Source organism: Megalopta genalis, unplaced genomic scaffold (genome assembly GCF_051020955.1).
Source record: "Megalopta genalis isolate 19385.01 unplaced genomic scaffold, iyMegGena1_principal scaffold0038, whole genome shotgun sequence".
Classification (NCBI taxonomy): domain Eukaryota; kingdom Metazoa; phylum Arthropoda; class Insecta; order Hymenoptera; family Halictidae; genus Megalopta; species Megalopta genalis.
Window position 1 is genome coordinate 1,466,021 of NW_027476107.1, and position 19,020 is coordinate 1,485,040.

The following is a 19,020-nucleotide window of genomic DNA, read 5'->3' on the forward strand; positions in this document are numbered from 1 at the left end:
CACTTGTTCACTTGCTCATTTGTTCAGTTGTTCACTTGTTCATTTGTTTATTTGTTCATTTGTTCATTTGTTCATTTGATCATTTGTTCATTTGTTCATTTGCTCATTTGTTCATTTGCTCATTTGCTTATTTGCTCATTTGTTCATTTGTTCATTTGTTCATTTGTTCATTTGTTCATTTGTTCTTTTGTTCATTCTCTCATTTGTTCATTTGTTCATTTGTTCATTAGTTCATTTGTTCATTTTCTCATTTGCTCATTTGTTCATTTGTTCATTTGTTCATTTGTTCATTTGTTCATTTGTTCATTTGTTCATTTGTTCATTTGTTCATTTGTTCACTTGTTCATTTTTTCACTTATTCATTTGTTCACTTGTTCACTTGCTCATTTGTTCATTTGTTCATTTGTTCATTTGTTCATTTGTTCATTTGTTCATTCGTTCATTTTGCTCATTTTGCTCATTTGCTCATTTTGCTCATTTGTTCATTTGTTCATTTGTTCATTTGTTCATTTGTTCATTTGTTCATTTGTTCATTTGTTCATATGTTCATTTGTTCATTTGTTCATTTGTTCTTTTGTTCATTCGCTCATTTGTTCTTTTGTTCATTTGTTCATTTGCTCATTTGTTCATTTGTTCATTTGTTCATTTGTTCATTTGTTCATTTGTTCATTTGTTCATTTGTTCATTTGTTCATATGTTCATTTGTTCATTTGCTCATTTGCTCATTTGTTCATTTGATCATTTGTTCATTTCTTCATTTCTTCATTTTTCCATTTGTTCATTTGTTCATTTGTTCATTTGTTCATTTGTTCATTTGTTCATTTGTTCATTTGTTCATTTGTTCATTTGTTCATTTGTTCATTTGTTCATTTGTTCATTTGTTCATTTGTTCATTTGTTCATTTGTTCATTTGTTCATTTGTTCATTTGTTCATTTGTTCATTTGTTCATTTGTTCATTTGTTCATTTGTTCATTTGTTCATTTGTTCATTTGTTCATTTGTTCATTTGTTCATTGGTTCCTTCGTTCATTTGTCTATTCGCACATTTGTTCATTTGTTCATTTGTTCATTTGTTTATTTGTTCATTTGTACATTTGTTCATTTGTCCATTTGTTCATTTGTTCATTAGTTCATTTATGCGATTGTCTATTCGCTCATTTGTTCATTCGTTCATTTGCCTATTCGCTCATTTGTTCATTCGTTCATTTGCCTATTCGCTCATTTGCCTATTCGCTCATTTGTTCATTTGTTCATTTGATCATTTGTTCATTTGTTCATTTGTTCATTTGTTCATTTGTTCATTTGTTCATTTGTCCATTTGTTCATTTGTTCATTTGTTCATTTGATCATTTGTTCATTTGTTCATTTGTTCATTTCTTCATTTGTTCATTTGTACATTTGTTCATTTGTTCTTTTGTTCATTCTCTCATTTGTTCATTTGTTCATTTGTTCATTTGTTCATTTGTTCATTTGTTCATTTGTTCATTTGCTCATTTGTTCATTTGCTCATTTGCTTATTTGCTCATATGTTCATTTGTTCATTTGTTCATTTGTTCATTTGTTCATTTGTTCATTTGTTCATTTGTTCATTTGTTCATTTGTTCATTTGTTCATTTGTTCATTTGTTCATTTGTTCATTTGTTCATTTGTTCATTTGTTCATTTGTTCATTTGTTCATTTGTTCATTTGTTCATTTGTTCATTTGTTCATTTGGTCATTGGTTCATTTGGTCATTGGTTCATTTGTTCATTTGTTCATTTGTTCATTTGTGCGATTGTCTATTCGCTCATTTGTTCATTCGTTCATTTGCCTATGCGCTCATTTGTTCATTTGTCTATTCGCTCATTTGTTCATTTGTTCATTTGTTCAGTTGTTCACTTGTTCGTTTGTTCATTTGTTCATTTGTTCATTTGTTCATTCGTTCATTTGTTCATTTGTTCATTTGTTCATTTGTTCATTTGTTCATTTGTTCACTTGTTCACTTGTTCACTTGTTCATTTGTTCATTTGTTCATTTGTTCATTTGCTCATTTGTTCATTTGCTCATTTGCTTATTTGCTCATATGTTCATTTGTTCATTTGTTCATTTGTTCATTTGTTCATTTGTTCATTTGTTCATTTGTACATTTGTTCATTTCTTCACTTGTTCATTTGTTCATTTGATCATTTGTTCATTTGTTCATTTGTTCATTTGTTCATTTGTTAATTTGTTCATTTGTTCATTTGTTCATTTGTACATTTGTTCATTTGTTCATTTGTTCATTTGTTCATTTTTCATTTGCTCATTTGTTCATTTGCTCATTTGCTTATTTGCTTATTTGCTCATTTGTTCATTTGTTCATTTGTTCATTTGTTCATTTGTTCATTTGTTCATTTGTTCATTTGTTCACTTGTTCACTTGTTCATTTGTTCATTTGTTCATTTGTTCATTTGCTCATTTGCTCATTTGTTCATTTGCTCATTTGCTTATTTGCTCATATGTTCATTTGTTCATTTGTTCATTTGTTCATTTGTTCATTTGTTCATTTGTTCGTTTGTTCATTTGTTCATTTGTTCATTTGTTCATTTGTTCATTTGTTCATTTGTTCACTTGTTCATTTGTTCATTTGTTCATTTGTTCATTTGTTCATTTGTTCTTTTGTTCATTCGCTCATTCGTTCTTTTGTTCATTTGTTCATTTGTTCATTTGTTCATTTGTTCATTTGTTCATTTGTTCATTTGTTCATTTGTTCATTTGTTCATTTGTTCATTTGTTCATTTGTTCATTTGTTCACTTGTTCATTTGTTCACTTATTCATTTGTTCACTTGTTCACTTGCTCATTTGTTCATTTGTTCATTTGTTCATTTGTTCATTTGTTCATTCGTTCATTTTGCTCATTTTGCTCATTTGCTCATTTTGCTCATTTGTTCATTTGTTCATTTGTTCATTTGTTCATTTGTTCATTTGTTCATTTGTTCATTTGTTCATTTGTTCATTTGTTCATTTGTTCATTTGTTCATTTGTTCATTTGTTCATTTGTTCATTTGTTCATTTGTTCATTTGTTCATTTGTTCATTTGTTCATTTGTTCATTTGTTCATTTGTTCATTTGTTCATTTGTTCTTTTGTTCATTCGCTCATTTGTTCTTTTGTTCATTTGTTCATTTGTTCATTTGTTCATTTGTTCATTTGTTCATTTGTTCATTTGTTCATTTGTTCATTTGTTCATTTGTTCATTTGTTCATTTGTTCATTTGTTCATTTGTTCATTTGTTCATTTGTTCATTTGTTCATTTGTTCATTTGTTCATTTGTTCATTTGTTCATTTGTTCATTTGTTCATTTGCTCATTTGTTCATTTGTTCATTTGTTCATTTGTTCATTTGTTCATTTGTTCATTTGTTCATTTCTTCATTTCTTCATTTGTTCATTTGTCCATTTGTTCATTTGTTCATTTGTTCATTTGTTCATTTGTTCATTTGTTCATTTGTTGATTTGTTCATTTGTTCATTTGTTCATTTGTTCATTTGTTCACTTGTTCATTTGTTCATTTGTTCATTTGTTCACTTGTTCATTTGTTCATTTGTTCATTTGTTCATTTGTTCATTTGTTCATTTGTTCACTTGTTCATTTGTTCATTTGTTCATTTGTTCATTTGTTCATTTGTTCATTTGTTCATTTGTACATTTGTTCATTTGTTCATTTGTTCATTTGTTCATTTGTTCATTTGTTCATTTGTTCATTTGTTCATTTGTTCATTTGTTCATTTGTTCATTTGTTCATTTGTTCATTTGTTCATTTGTTCATTTGTTCATTTGTTCATTTGTTCATTTGTTCATTTGTTCATTTGTTCATTTGTTCATTTGTTCATTTGTTCATTTGTTCATTTGTTCATTTGTTCATTTGTTCATTTGTTCATTTGTTCATTTGTTCATTTGTTCATTTGTTCATTTGTTCATTTGTTCATTTGTTCATTTGTTCATTTGTTCATTTGTTCATTTGTTCATTTGTTCATTTGTTCATTTGTTCATTTGTTCATTTGTTCATTTGTTCATTTGTTCATTTGTTCATTTGTTCATTTGTTCATTGGTTCCTTCGTTCATTTGTCTATTCGCACATTTGTTCATTTGTTAATTCGTTCATTTGTCTATTCGCTCATTTGTTCATTTGTCAATTCGTTCATTTGTCTATTCGCACATTTGTTCATTTGTTCATTTGTTCATTTGTTCATTAGTTCATTTATGCGATTGTCTATTCGCTCATTTGTTCATTCGTTCATTTGCCTATTCGCTCATTTGTTCATTCGTTCATTTGCCTATTCGCTCATTTGCCTATTCGCTCATTTGTTCATTTGTTCATTTGTTCATTTGTCCATTTGTTCATTTGTTCATTTGTTCATTTGTTCATTTGTTCATTTGTTCATTTGTTCATTTGTTCATTTGTTCATTTGTTCATTTGTTCATTTGTTCATTTGTTCATTTGTTCATTTGTTCATTTGTCCATTTGTTCATTTGTCCATTTCTTCATTTGTCCATTTGTTCATTTGTCCATTTGTTCATTTGTCCATTTGTTCATTTGTTCATTTGTCTATTCGCTCATTTGTTCATTTGTTAATTCGTTCATTTGTCTATTCTCGCATTTGTTCATTTTTTAATTCGTTCATTTGCCTATTCGCTCATTTGTTCATTCGTTCATTTGCCTATTCGCTCATTTGCCTATTCGCTCATTTGTTCATTTGTTCATTTGTTCATTTGTCCATTTGTTCATTTGTTCATTTGTTCATTTGTTCATTTGTTCATTTGTTCATTTGTTCATTTGTTCATTTGTTCATTTGTTCATTTGTTCATTTGTTCATTTGTTCATTTGTTCATTTGTTCATTTGTTCATTTGTTCATTTGTCCATTTGTTCATTTGTCCATTTCTTCATTTGTCCATTTGTTCATTTGTCCATTTGTTCATTTGTCCATTTGTTCATTTGTTCATTTGTCTATTCGCTCATTTGTTCATTTGTTAATTCGTTCATTTGTCTATTCTCGCATTTGTTCATTTTTTAATTCGTTCATTTGTCTATTCGCTCATTTGTTCATTTGTGCATTTGTTCATTTGTTCACTTGTTCACTTGTTCATTTGTTCATTTGTTCTTTTGTTCATTCGCTCATTTGTTCATTTGTTCATTCGCTCATTTGTTCATTTGTTCATTTGTTCATTTGTTCTTTTGTTCATTTGTTCATTTGTTCATTTGTTCATTTGTTCATTTGTTCATTTGCTCATTTGTTCATTTGTTCATTTGTTCATTTGTTCATTTGTTCATTTGTTCATTTGTTTATTTGTTCACTTGTTCATTTGTTCATTTGTTCATTTGTTCATTTGTTCTTTTGTTCATTGGCTCATTTGTTCATTTGATCATTCGCTCATTTGTTCATTTGTTCATTTGTGCATTTGTTCATTTGCTCATCTGCTCATTTGCTCATTTGTTCATTTGTTCATTGGTTCATTTGTTCATTTGTTCAATTGTTCATTTGTTCATTTGTTCATTTGTTCATTTGTTCATTTGTTCATTTGTTCATTTGTTCATTTGTTCATTTGTTCATTTGTTCATTTGTTCATTTGTTCATTTGTTCATTCGCTCATTTGTTCATTTGTTCATTTGTTCTTTTCTTCATTTGTTCATTTGTTCATTTGTTCATTTGTACATTTTTTCATTTGTTCATTTGTTCATTTGATCATTTGTTCATTTGTACATTTGTTCATTTGTTCATTTGTTCATTTGTTCATTTGCTCATTTGTTCATTTGTACATTTGTTCATTTGTTCATTTGTTCATTTGTTCATTTGTTCATTTGTTCATTTGATCATTTGTTCATTTGTTCATTTGCTCATTTGTTCATTTGCTCATTTGCTTATTTGCTCATTTGTTCATTTGTTCATTTGTTCATTTGATCATTTGTTCATTTGTTCATATGTTCATTTGTTCATTTGCTCATTTGCTCATTTGTTCATTTGATCATTTGTTCATTTGTTCATTTCTTCATTTTTCCATTTGTTCATTTGTTCATTTGTTCATTTGTTCATTTGTTCATTTGTTCATTTGTTCATTTGTTCATTTGTTCATTTGTTCATTTGTTCATTTGTTCATTTGTTCATTTGTTCATTGGTTCCTTCGTTCATTTGTCTATTCGCACATTTGTTCATTTGTTAATTCGTTCATTTGTCTATTCGCTCATTTGTTCATTTGTCAATTCGTTCATTTGTCTATTCGCACATTTGTTCATTTGTTCATTTGTTCATTTGTTCATTTGTTCATTTGTTCATTTGTTCATTAGTTCATTTATGCGATTGTCTATTCGCTCATTTGTTCATTCGTTCATTTGCCTATTCGCTCATTTGTTCATTCGTTCATTTGCCTATTCGCTCATTTGTTCATTTGTTCATTTGTTCATTTGTTCATTTGTTCATTTGTTCATTTGTTCATTTGTTCATTTGTCCATTTGTTCATTTGTTCATTTGTTCATTTGTTCATTTGTTCATTTGTTCATTTGTTCATTTGTTCATTTGTTCATTTGTTCATTTGTTCATTTGTTCATTTGTTCATTTGTTCATTTGTTCATTTGTTCATTTGTTCATTTGTTCATTTGTTCATTTGTTCATTTGTTCATTTGTTCATTTGTTCATTTGTTCATTTGTTCATTTGTTCATTTGTTCATTTGTTCATTTGTTCATTTGTTCATTTGTCCATTTGTTAATTTGTCCATTTCTTCATTTGTCCATTTGTTCATTTGTCCATTTGTTCATTTGTCCATTTGTTCATTTGTTCATTTGTCTATTCGCTCATTTGTTCATTTGTTAATTCGTTCATTTGTCTATTCTCTCATTTGTTCATTTGTTAATTCGTTCATTTGTCTATTCGCTCATTTGTTCATTTGTGCATTTGTTCATTTGTTCACTTGTTCACTTGTTCATTTGTTCATTTGTTCTTTTGTTCATTCGCTCATTTGTTCATTTGTTCATTCGCTCATTTGTTCATTTGTTCATTTGTTCATTTGTTCTTTTGTTCATTTGTTCATTTGTTCATTTGTTCATTTGTTCATTTGTTCATTTGCTCATTTGTTCATTTGTTCATTTGTTCATTTGTTCATTTGTTCATTTGTTCATTTGTTCATTTGTTCACTTGTTCATTTGTTCATTTGTTCATTTGTTCTTTTGTTCATTGGCTCATTTGTTCATTTGATCATTCGCTCATTTGTTCATTTGTTCATTTGTGCATTTGTTCATTTGCTCATCTGCTCATTTGCTCATTTGTTCATTTGTTCATTGGTTCATTTGTTCATTTGTTCATTTGTTCATTTGTTCAATTGTTCATTTGTTCATTTGTTCATTTGTTCATTTGTTCATTTGTTCATTTGTTCATTTGTTCATTTGTTCATTTGTTCATTTGTTCATTTGTTCATTCGCTCATTTGTTCATTTGTTCATTTGTTCTTTTCTTCATTTGTTCATTTGTTCATTTGTTCATTTGTACATTTTTTCATTTGTTCATTTGTTCATTTGATCATTTGATCATTTGTTCATTTGTACATTTGTTCATTTGTTCATATGTTCATTTGTTCATTTGCTCATTTGCTCATTTGTTCATTTGATCATTTGTTCATTTGTTCATTTCTTCATTTTTCCATTTGTTCATTTGTTCATTTGTTCATTTGTTCATTTGTTCATTTGTTCATTTGTTCATTTGTTCATTTGTTCATTTGTTCATTTGTTCATTTGTTCATTTGTTCATTTGTTCATTTGTTCATTTGTTCATTTGTTCATTTGTTCATTTGTTCATTTGTTCATTTGTTCATTTGTTCATTTGTTCATTTGCTCATTTGTACATTTGTTCATTTGTTCATTTGTCCATTTGTTCATTTGTTCATTTGCTCATTTGTTCATTTGCTCATTTGCTTATTTGTTCATTGGTTCATTTGTTCATTTGTTCATTTGTTCATTTGTTCATTTGTTCATTTGTTCATTTGTTCATTTGTTCATTTGTTCATTTGTTCATTTGTTCATTTGTTCATTTGTTCATTTGTTCATTTGTTCATTTGTTCATTTGTTCATTTGTTCATTTGTTCATTTGTTCATTTGTTCATTGGTTCCTTCGTTCATTTGTCTATTCGCACATTTGTTCATTTGTTAATTCGTTCATTTGTCTATTCGCTCATTTGTTCATTTGTCAATTCGTTCATTTGTCTATTCGCACATTTGTTCATTTGTTCATTTGTTCATTTGTTCATTTGTTCATTTGTTCATTTGTTCATTTGTTCATTTATGCGATTGTCTATTCGCTCATTTGTTCATTCGTTCATTTGCCTATTCGCTCATTTGTTCATTCGTTCATTTGCCTATTCGCTCATTTGCCTATTCGCTCATTTGTTCATTTGTTCATTTGTTCATTTGTTCATTTGTTCATTTGTTCATTTGTTCATTTGTTCATTTGTTCATTTGTCCATTTGTTCATTTGTTCATTTGTTCATTTGTTCATTTGTTCATTTGTTCATTTGTTCATTTGTTCATTTGTTCATTTGTTCATTTGTTCATTTGTTCATTTGTTCATTTGTTCATTTGTTCATTTGTTCATTTGTTCATTTGTTCATTTGTTCATTTGTTCATTTGTTCATTTGTTCATTTGTTCATTTGTTCATTTGTTCATTTGTCCATTTGTTCATTTGTCCATTTCTTCATTTGTCCATTTCTTCATTTGTCCATTTGTTCATTTGTCCATTTGTTCATTTGTTCATTTGTTCATTCGCTCATTTGTTCATTTGTTCATTTGTTCATTTGTTCTTTTGTTCATTTGTTCATTTGTTCATTTGTTCATTTGTTCATTTGTTCATTTGCTCATTTGTTCATTTGTTCATTTGTTCATTTGTTCATTTGTTCATTTGTTCATTTGTTCACTTGTTCATTTGTTCATTTGTTCATTTGTTCTTTTGTTCATTGGCTCATTTGTTCATTTGATCATTCGCTCATTTGTTCATTTGTTCATTTGTGCATTTGTTCATTTGCTCATCTGCTCATTTGCTCATTTGTTCATTTGTTCATTGGTTCATTTGTTCATTTGTTCATTTGTTCATTTGTTCAATTGTTCATTTGTTCATTTGTTCATTTGTTCATTTGTTCATTTGTTCATTTGTTCATTTGTTCATTTGTTCATTTGTTCATTTGTTCATTTGTTCATTTGTTCATTTGTTCATTTGTTCATTTGTTCATTTGTTCATTTGTTCATTTGTTCATTCGCTCATTTGTTCATTTGTTCATTTGTTCTTTTCTTCATTTGTTCATTTGTTCATTTGTTCATTTGTACATTTTTTCATTTGTTCATTTGTTCATTTGTTCATTTGTTCATTTGATCATTTGTTCATTTGTTCATTTGCTCATTTGTTCATTTGCACATTTGCTTATTTGCACATTTGTTCATTTGTTCATTTGTTCATTTGTTCATTTGTTCATTTGTTCATTCGTTCATTTGTTCATTTGTTCATTTGTTCATTTGTTCACTTGTTCACTTGTTCACTTGTTCATTTGTTCATTTGTTCATTTGTTCATTTGCTCATTTGTTCATTTGCTCATTTGCTTATTTGCTCATATGTTCATTTGTTCAATTGTTCATTTGTTCATTTGTTCATTTGTTCATTTGTTCATTTGTTCATTTGTTCATTTGTTCATTTGTTCATTTGTTTATTTGTTCATTTGATCATTTGTTCATTTGTTCATTTGTTCATTTGTTCATTTGTTCATTTGTTAATTTGTTCATTTGTTCATTTGTTCATTTGTACATTTGTTCATTTGTTCATTTGTTCATTTGTTCATTTGTTCATTTTTCATTTGCTCATTTGTTCATTTGCTCATTTGCTTATTTGCTTATTTGCTCATTTGTTCATTTGTTCATTTGTTCATTTGTTCATTTGTTCATTTGTTCACTTGTTCACTTGTTCATTTGTTCATTTGTTCATTTGTTCATTTGCTCATTTGCTCATTTGTTCATTTGCTCATTTGCTTATTTGCTCATATGTTCATTTGTTCATTTGTTCATTTGTTCATTTGTTCATTTGTTCATTTGTTCATTTGTTCTTTTGTTCATTTGTTCACTTGTTCATTTGTTCATTTGTTCATTTGTTCATTTGTTCATTTGTTCACTTGTTCATTTGTTCATTTGTTCATTTGTTCATTTGTTCATTTGTTCATTTGTTCATTTGTTCATTTGTACATTTGTTCATTTGTTCATTTGTCCATTTGTTCATTTGTTCATTTGCTCATTTGTTGATTTGCTCATTTGCTTATTTGTTCATTGGTTCATTTGTTCATTTGTTCATTTGTTCATTTGTTCGTTTGTTCATTTGTTCATTTGTTCATTTGTTCATTTGTTCATTAGTTCATTTATGCGATTGTCTATTCGCTCATTTGTTCATTCGTTCATTTGCCTATTCGCTCATTTGTTCATTCGTTCATTTGCCTATTCGCTCATTTGCCTATTCGCTCATTTGTTCATTTGTTCATTTGTTCATTTGTTCATTTGTTCATTTGTTCATTTGTTCATTTGTCCATTTGTTCATTTGTTCATTTGTTCATTTGTTCATTTGTTCATTTGTTCATTTGTTCATTTGTTCATTTGTTCATTTGTTCATTTGTTCATTTGTTCATTTGTTCATTTGTTCATTTGTTCATTTGTTCATTTGTTCATTTGTTCATTTGTTCATTTGTTCATTTGTTCATTTGTTCATTTGTTCATTTGTCCATTTGTTCATTTGTCCATTTCTTCATTTGTCCATTTGTTCATTTGTCCATTTGTTCATTTGTTCATTTGTCTATTCGCTCATTTGTTCATTTGTTAATTCGTTCATTTGTCTATTCTCTCATTTGTTCATTTGTTAATTCGTTCATTTGTCTATTCGCTCATTTGTTCATTTGTGCATTTGTTCATTTGTTCACTTGTTCACTTGTTCATTTGTTCATTTGTTCTTTTGTTCATTCGCTCATTTGTTCATTTGTTCATTCGCTCATTTGTTCATTTGTTCATTTGTTCATTTGTTCATTTGTTCATTTGTTCATTTGTTCATTTGTTCATTTGTTCATTTGTTCATTTGCTCATTTGTTCATTTGTTCATTTGTTCATTTGTTCATTTGTTCATTTGTTCATTTGTTCATTTGTTCATTTGTTCACTTGTTCATTTGTTCATTTGTTCATTTGTTCTTTTGTTCATTGGCTCATTTGTTCATTTGATCATTCGCTCATTTGTTCATTTGTTCATTTGTGCATTTGTTCATTTGCTCATCTGCTCATTTGCTCATTTGTTCATTTGTTCATTGGTTCATTTGTTCATTTGTTCATTTGTTCATTTGTTCAATTGTTCATTTGTTCATTTGTTCATTTGTTCATTTGTTCATTTGTTCATTTGTTCATTTGTTCATTTGTTCATTTGTTCATTTGTTCATTTGTTCATTTGTTCATTTGTTCATTTGTTCATTTGTTCATTCGCTCATTTGTTCATTTGTTCATTTGTTCTTTTCTTCATTTGTTCATTTGTTCATTTGTTCATTTGTACATTTTTTCATTTGTTCATTTGTTCATTTGATCATTTGATCATTTGTTCATTTGTTCATTTGTTCATTTGTTCATTTGTTCATTTGTTCATTTGTTCATTTGTTCATTTGATCATTTGTTCATTTGTTCATTTGCTCATTTGTTCATTTGCTCATTTGCTTATTTGCTCATTTGTTCATTTGTTCATTTGTTCATTTGTTCATTTGTTCATTTGTTCATTTGTTCATTCGTTCATTTGTTCATTTGTTCATTTGTTCATTTGTTCACTTGTTCACTTGTTCACTTGTTCATTTGTTCATTTGTTCATTTGTTCATTTGCTCATTTGTTCATTTGCTCATTTGCTTATTTGCTCATATGTTCATTTGTTCATTTGTTCATTTGTTCATTTGTTCATTTGTTCATTTGTTCATTTGTTCATTTGTTCATTTGTTCATTTGTTCATTTGTTCATTTGTTCATTTGTTCATTTGATCATTTGTTCATTTGTTCATTTGTTCATTTGTTCATTTGTTCATTTGTTCATTTGTACATTTGTTCATTTGTTCATTTGTTCATTTGTTCATTTTTCATTTGCTCATTTGTTCATTTGCTCATTTGCTTATTTGCTTATTTGCTCATTTGTTCATTTGTTCATTTGTTCATTTGTTCATTTGTTCATTTGTTCATTTGTTCACTTGTTCACTTGTTCATTTGTTCATTTGTTCATTTGTTCATTTGCTCATTTGCTCATTTGTTCATTTGCTCATTTGCTTATTTGCTCATATGTTCATTTGTTCATTTGTTCATTTGTTCATTTGTTCATTTGTTCATTTGTTCATTTGTTCATTTGTTCATTTGTTCATTTGTTCATTTGTTCATTTGTTCATTTGTTCATTTGTTCATTTGTTCATTTGTTCATTTGTTCTTTTGTTCATTCGCTCATTCGTTCTTTTGTTCATTTGTTCATTTGTTCATTTGTTCATTTGTTCATTTGTTCATTTGTTCATTTGTTCATTTGTTCACTTGTTCATTTGTTCATTTGTTCATTAGTTCATTTGCTCATTTGCTCATTTGTTCATTTGCTCATTTGCTTATTTGCTCATATGTTCATTTGTTCATTTGTTCATTTGTGCATTTGTTCATTTGTTCATTTGTTCATTTGTTCATTTGTTCATTTGCTCATTTGTTCATTTGCTTATTTGCTTATTTGCTCATTTGTTCATTTGTTCATTTGTTCATTTGTTCATTTGTTCATTTGTTCTTTTTGTTCATTCTCTCATTTGTTCATTTGTTCATTTGTTCATTAGTTCATTTGTTCATTTTCTCATTTGTTCATTCTCTCATTTGTTCATTTGTTCATTTGTTCATTAGTTCATTTGTTCATTTGTTCATTTGTTCATTTGTTCATTTGTTCACTTGTTCATTTGTTCACTTATTCATTTGTTCAATTGTTCACTTGCTCATTTGTTCATTTGTTCATTTGTTCATTTGTTCATTTGTTCATTTGTTCATTCGTTCATTTTGCTCATTTTGCTCATTTGCTCATTTTGCTCATTTGTTCATTTGTTCATTTGTTCATTTGTTCATTTGTTCATTTGTTCATTTGTTCATTTGTTCATTTGTTCATTTGTTCATTTGTTCATTTGTTCATTTTTTCATTTGTTCATTTGTTCATTTGTTCATTTGTTCTTTTGTTCATTCGCTCATTTGTTCTTTTGTTCATTTGTTCATTTGTTCATTTGTTCATTTGTTCATTTGTTCATTTGTTCATTTGTTCATTTGTTCATTTGTTCACTTGTTCACTTGCTCATTTGTTCAGTTGTTCACTTGTTCATTTGTTTATTTGTTCATTTGTTCATTTGATCATTTGTTCATTTGTTCATTTGCTCATTTGTTCATTTGCTCATTTGCTTATTTGCTCATTTGTTCATTTGTTCATTTGTTCATTTGTTCATTTGTTCATTTGTTCTTTTGTTCATTCTCTCATTTGTTCATTTGTTCATTTGTTCATTAGTTCATTTGTTCATTTTCTCATTTGCTCATTTGTTCATTTGTTCATTTGTTCATTTGTTCATTTGTTCATTTGTTCATTTGTTCATTTGTTCATTTGTTCATTTGTTCACTTGTTCATTTTTTCACTTATTCATTTGTTCACTTGTTCACTTGCTCATTTGTTCATTTGTTCATTTGTTCATTTGTTCATTTGTTCATTTGTTCATTCGTTCATTTTGCTCATTTTGCTCATTTGCTCATTTTGCTCATTTGTTCATTTGTTCATTTGTTCATTTGTTCATTTGTTCATTTGTTCATTTGTTCATTTGTTCATATGTTCATTTGTTCATTTGTTCATTTGTTCTTTTGTTCATTCGCTCATTTGTTCTTTTGTTCATTTGTTCATTTGCTCATTTGTTCATTTGTTCATTTGTTCATTTGTTCATTTGTTCATTTGTTCATTTGTTCATTTGTTCATTTGTTCATATGTTCATTTGTTCATTTGCTCATTTGCTCATTTGTTCATTTGATCATTTGTTCATTTCTTCATTTCTTCATTTTTCCATTTGTTCATTTGTTCATTTGTTCATTTGTTCATTTGTTCATTTGTTCATTTGTTCATTTGTTCATTTGTTCATTTGTTCATTTGTTCATTTGTTCATTTGTTCATTTGTTCATTTGTTCATTTGTTCATTTGTTCATTTGTTCATTTGTTCATTTGTTCATTTGTTCATTTGTTCATTTGTTCATTTGTTCATTTGTTCATTTGTTCATTTGTTCATTTGTTCATTTGTTCATTTGTTCATTGGTTCCTTCGTTCATTTGTCTATTCGCACATTTGTTCATTTGTTCATTTGTTCATTTGTTTATTTGTTCATTTGTACATTTGTTCATTTGTCCATTTGTTCATTTGTTCATTAGTTCATTTATGCGATTGTCTATTCGCTCATTTGTTCATTCGTTCATTTGCCTATTCGCTCATTTGTTCATTCGTTCATTTGCCTATTCGCTCATTTGCCTATTCGCTCATTTGTTCATTTGTTCATTTGATCATTTGTTCATTTGTTCATTTGTTCATTTGTTCATTTGTTCATTTGTTCATTTGTCCATTTGTTCATTTGTTCATTTGTTCATTTGATCATTTGTTCATTTGTTCATTTGTTCATTTCTTCATTTGTTCATTTGTACATTTGTTCATTTGTTCTTTTGTTCATTCTCTCATTTGTTCATTTGTTCATTTGTTCATTTGTTCATTTGTTCATTTGTTCATTTGCTCATTTGTTCATTTGCTCATTTGCTTATTTGCTCATATGTTCATTTGTTCATTTGTTCATTTGTTCATTTGTTCATTTGTTCATTTGTTCATTTGTTCATTTGTTCATTTGTTCATTTGTTCATTTGTTCATTTGTTCATTTGTTCATTTGTTCATTTGTTCATTTGTTCATTTGTTCATTTGTTCATTTGTTCATTTGTTCATTTGTTCATTTGTTCATTTGGTCATTGGTTCATTTGGTCATTGGTTCATTTGTTCATTTGTTCATTTGTTCATTTGTGCGATTGTCTATTCGCTCATTTGTTCATTCGTTCATTTGCCTATGCGCTCATTTGTTCATTTGTCTATTCGCTCATTTGTTCATTTGTTCATTTGTTCAGTTGTTCACTTGTTCGTTTGTTCATTTGTTCATTTGTTCATTTGTTCATTCGTTCATTTGTTCATTTGTTCATTTGTTCATTTGTTCATTTGTTCATTTGTTCACTTGTTCACTTGTTCACTTGTTCATTTGTTCATTTGTTCATTTGTTCATTTGCTCATTTGTTCATTTGCTCATTTGCTTATTTGCTCATATGTTCATTTGTTCATTTGTTCATTTGTTCATTTGTTCATTTGTTCATTTGTTCATTTGTACATTTGTTCATTTCTTCACTTGTTCATTTGTTCATTTGATCATTTGTTCATTTGTTCATTTGTTCATTTGTTCATTTGTTAATTTGTTCATTTGTTCATTTGTTCATTTGTACATTTGTTCATTTGTTCATTTGTTCATTTGTTCATTTTTCATTTGCTCATTTGTTCATTTGCTCATTTGCTTATTTGCTTATTTGCTCATTTGTTCATTTGTTCATTTGTTCATTTGTTCATTTGTTCATTTGTTCATTTGTTCATTTGTTCACTTGTTCACTTGTTCATTTGTTCATTTGTTCATTTGTTCATTTGCTCATTTGCTCATTTGTTCATTTGCTCATTTGCTTATTTGCTCATATGTTCATTTGTTCATTTGTTCATTTGTTCATTTGTTCATTTGTTCATTTGTTCGTTTGTTCATTTGTTCATTTGTTCATTTGTTCATTTGTTCATTTGTTCATTTGTTCACTTGTTCATTTGTTCATTTGTTCATTTGTTCATTTGTTCATTTGTTCTTTTGTTCATTCGCTCATTCGTTCTTTTGTTCATTTGTTCATTTGTTCATTTGTTCATTTGTTCATTTGTTCATTTGTTCATTTGTTCATTTGTTCATTTGTTCATTTGTTCATTTGTTCATTTGTTCATTTGTTCACTTGTTCATTTGTTCACTTATTCATTTGTTCACTTGTTCACTTGCTCATTTGTTCATTTGTTCATTTGTTCATTTGTTCATTTGTTCATTCGTTCATTTTGCTCATTTTGCTCATTTGCTCATTTTGCTCATTTGTTCATTTGTTCATTTGTTCATTTGTTCATTTGTTCATTTGTTCATTTGTTCATTTGTTCATTTGTTCATTTGTTCATTTGTTCATTTGTTCATTTGTTCATTTGTTCATTTGTTCATTTGTTCATTTGTTCATTTGTTCATTTGTTCATTTGTTCATTTGTTCATTTGTTCATTTGTTCATTTGTTCATTTGTTCATTTGTTCATTTGTTCATTTGTTCATTTGTTCATTTGTTCTTTTGTTCATTCGCTCATTTGTTCTTTTGTTCATTTGTTCATTTGTTCATTTGTTCATTTGTTCATTTGTTCATTTGTTCATTTGTTCATTTGTTCATTTGTTCATTTGTTCATTTGTTCATTTGTTCATTTGTTCATTTGTTCATTTGTTCATTTGTTCATTTGTTCATTTGTTCATTTGTTCATTTGTTCATTTGTTCATTTGTTCATTTGTTCATTTGCTCATTTGTTCATTTGTTCATTTGTTCATTTGTTCATTTGTTCATTTGTTCATTTGTTCATTTCTTCATTTCTTCATTTGTTCATTTGTTCATTTGTTCATTTGTTCATTTGTTCATTTGTTCATTTGTTCATTTGTTCATTTGTTCATTTGTTCATTTGTTCATTTGTTCATTTGTTCATTTGTTCATTTGTTCATTTGTTCATTTGTTCATTTGTTCATTTGTTCATTTGTTCATTTGTTCATTGGTTCCTTCGTTCATTTGTCTATTCGCACATTTGTTCATTTGTTAATTCGTTCATTTGTCTATTTGCTCATTTGTTCATTTGTCAATACGTTCATTTGTCTATTCGCACATTTGTTCATTTGTTCATTTGTTCATTTGTTCATTTGTTCATTTGTTCATTTGTTCATTTGTCCATTTGTTCATTTGTTCATTAGTTCATTTATGCGATTGTCTATTCGCTCATTTGTTCATTCGTTCATTTGCCTATTCGCTCATTTGTTCATTCGTTCATTTGCCTATTCGCTCATTTGCCTATTCGCTCATTTGTTCATTTGTTCATTTGATCATTTGTTCATTTGTTCATTTGTTCATTTGTTCATTTGTTCATTTGTTCATTTGTCCATTTGTTCATTTGTTCATTTGTTCATTTGATCATTTGTTCATTTGTTCATTTGTTCATTTCTTCATTTGTTCATTTGTACATTTGTTCATTTGTTCTTTTGTTCACTCTCTCATTTGTTCATTTGTTCATTTGTTCATTTGTTCATTTGTTCATTTGTTCATTTGTTCATTTGCTCATTTGTTCATTTGCTCATTTGCTTATTTGCTCATATGTTCATTTGTTCATTTGTTCATTTGTTCATTTGTTCATTTGTTCATTTGTTCATTTGTTCATTTGTTCATTTGTTCATTTGTTCATTTGTTCATTTGTTCATTTGTTCATTTGTTCATTTGTTCATTTGTTCATTTGTTCATTTGTTCATTTGTTCATTTGTTCATTTGGTCATTGGTTCATTTGGTCATTGGTTCATTTGTTCATTTGTTCATTTGTTCATTTGTGCGATTGTCTATTCGCTCATTTGTTCATTCGTTCATTTGCCTATTCGCTCATTTGTTCATTTGTCTATTCGCTCATTTGTTCATTTGTTCATTTGTTCAGTTGTTCACTTGATCGTTTGTTCATTTGTTCATTTGTTCATTTGTTCATTCGTTCATTTGTTCATTTGTTCATTTGTTCATTTGTTCATTTGTTCATTTGTTCACTTGTTCACTTGTTCACTTGTTCATTTGTTCATTTGTTCATTTGTTCATTTGCTCATTTGTTCATTTGCTCATTTGCTTATTTGCTCATATGTTCATTTGTTCATTTGTTCATTTGTTCATTTGTTCATTTGTTCATTTGTTCATTTGTACATTTGTTCATTTCTTCACTTGTTCATTTGTTCATTTGATCATTTGTTCATTTGTTCATTTGTTCATTTGTTCATTTGTTAATTTGTTCATTTGTTCATTTGTTCATTTGTACATTTGTTCATTTGTTCATTTGTTCATTTGTTCATTTGTTCATTTTTCATTTGCTCATTTGTTCATTTGCTCATTTGCTTATTTGCTTATTTGCTCATTTGTTCATTTGTTCATTTGTTCATTTGTTCATTTGTTCATTTGTTCATTTGTTCATTTGTTCACTTGTTCACTTGTTCATTTGTTCATTTGTTCATTTGTTCATTTGCTCATTTGCTCATTTGTTCATTTGCTCATTTGCTTATTTGCTCATATGTTCATTTGTTCATTTGTTCATTTGTTCATTTGTTCATTTGTTCATTTGTTCATTTGTTCATTTGTTCATTTGTTCATTTGTTCATTTGTTCATTTGTTCATTTGTTCATTTGTTCATTTGTTCATTTGTTCACTTGTTCATTTGTTCATTTGTTCATTTGTTCATTTGTTCTTTTGTTCATTCGCTCATTCGTTCTTTTGTTCATTTGTTCATTTGTTCATTTGTTCATTTGTTCATTTGTTCATTTGTTCATTTGTTCATTTGTTCATTTGTTCATTTGTTCATTTGTTCATTTGTTCATTTGTTCACTTGTTCATTTGTTCATTTGTTCACTTATTCATTTGTTCACTTGTTCACTTGCTCATTTGTTCATTTGTTCATTTGTTCATTTGTTCATTTGTTCATTTGTTCATTTGTTCATTTGTTCACTTGTTCATTTGTTCACTTATTCATTTGTTCACTTGTTCACTTGCTCATTTGTTCATTTGTTCATTTGTTCATTTGTTCATTTGTTCATTTGTTCATTCGTTCATTTTGCTCATTTTGCTCATTTGCTCATTTTG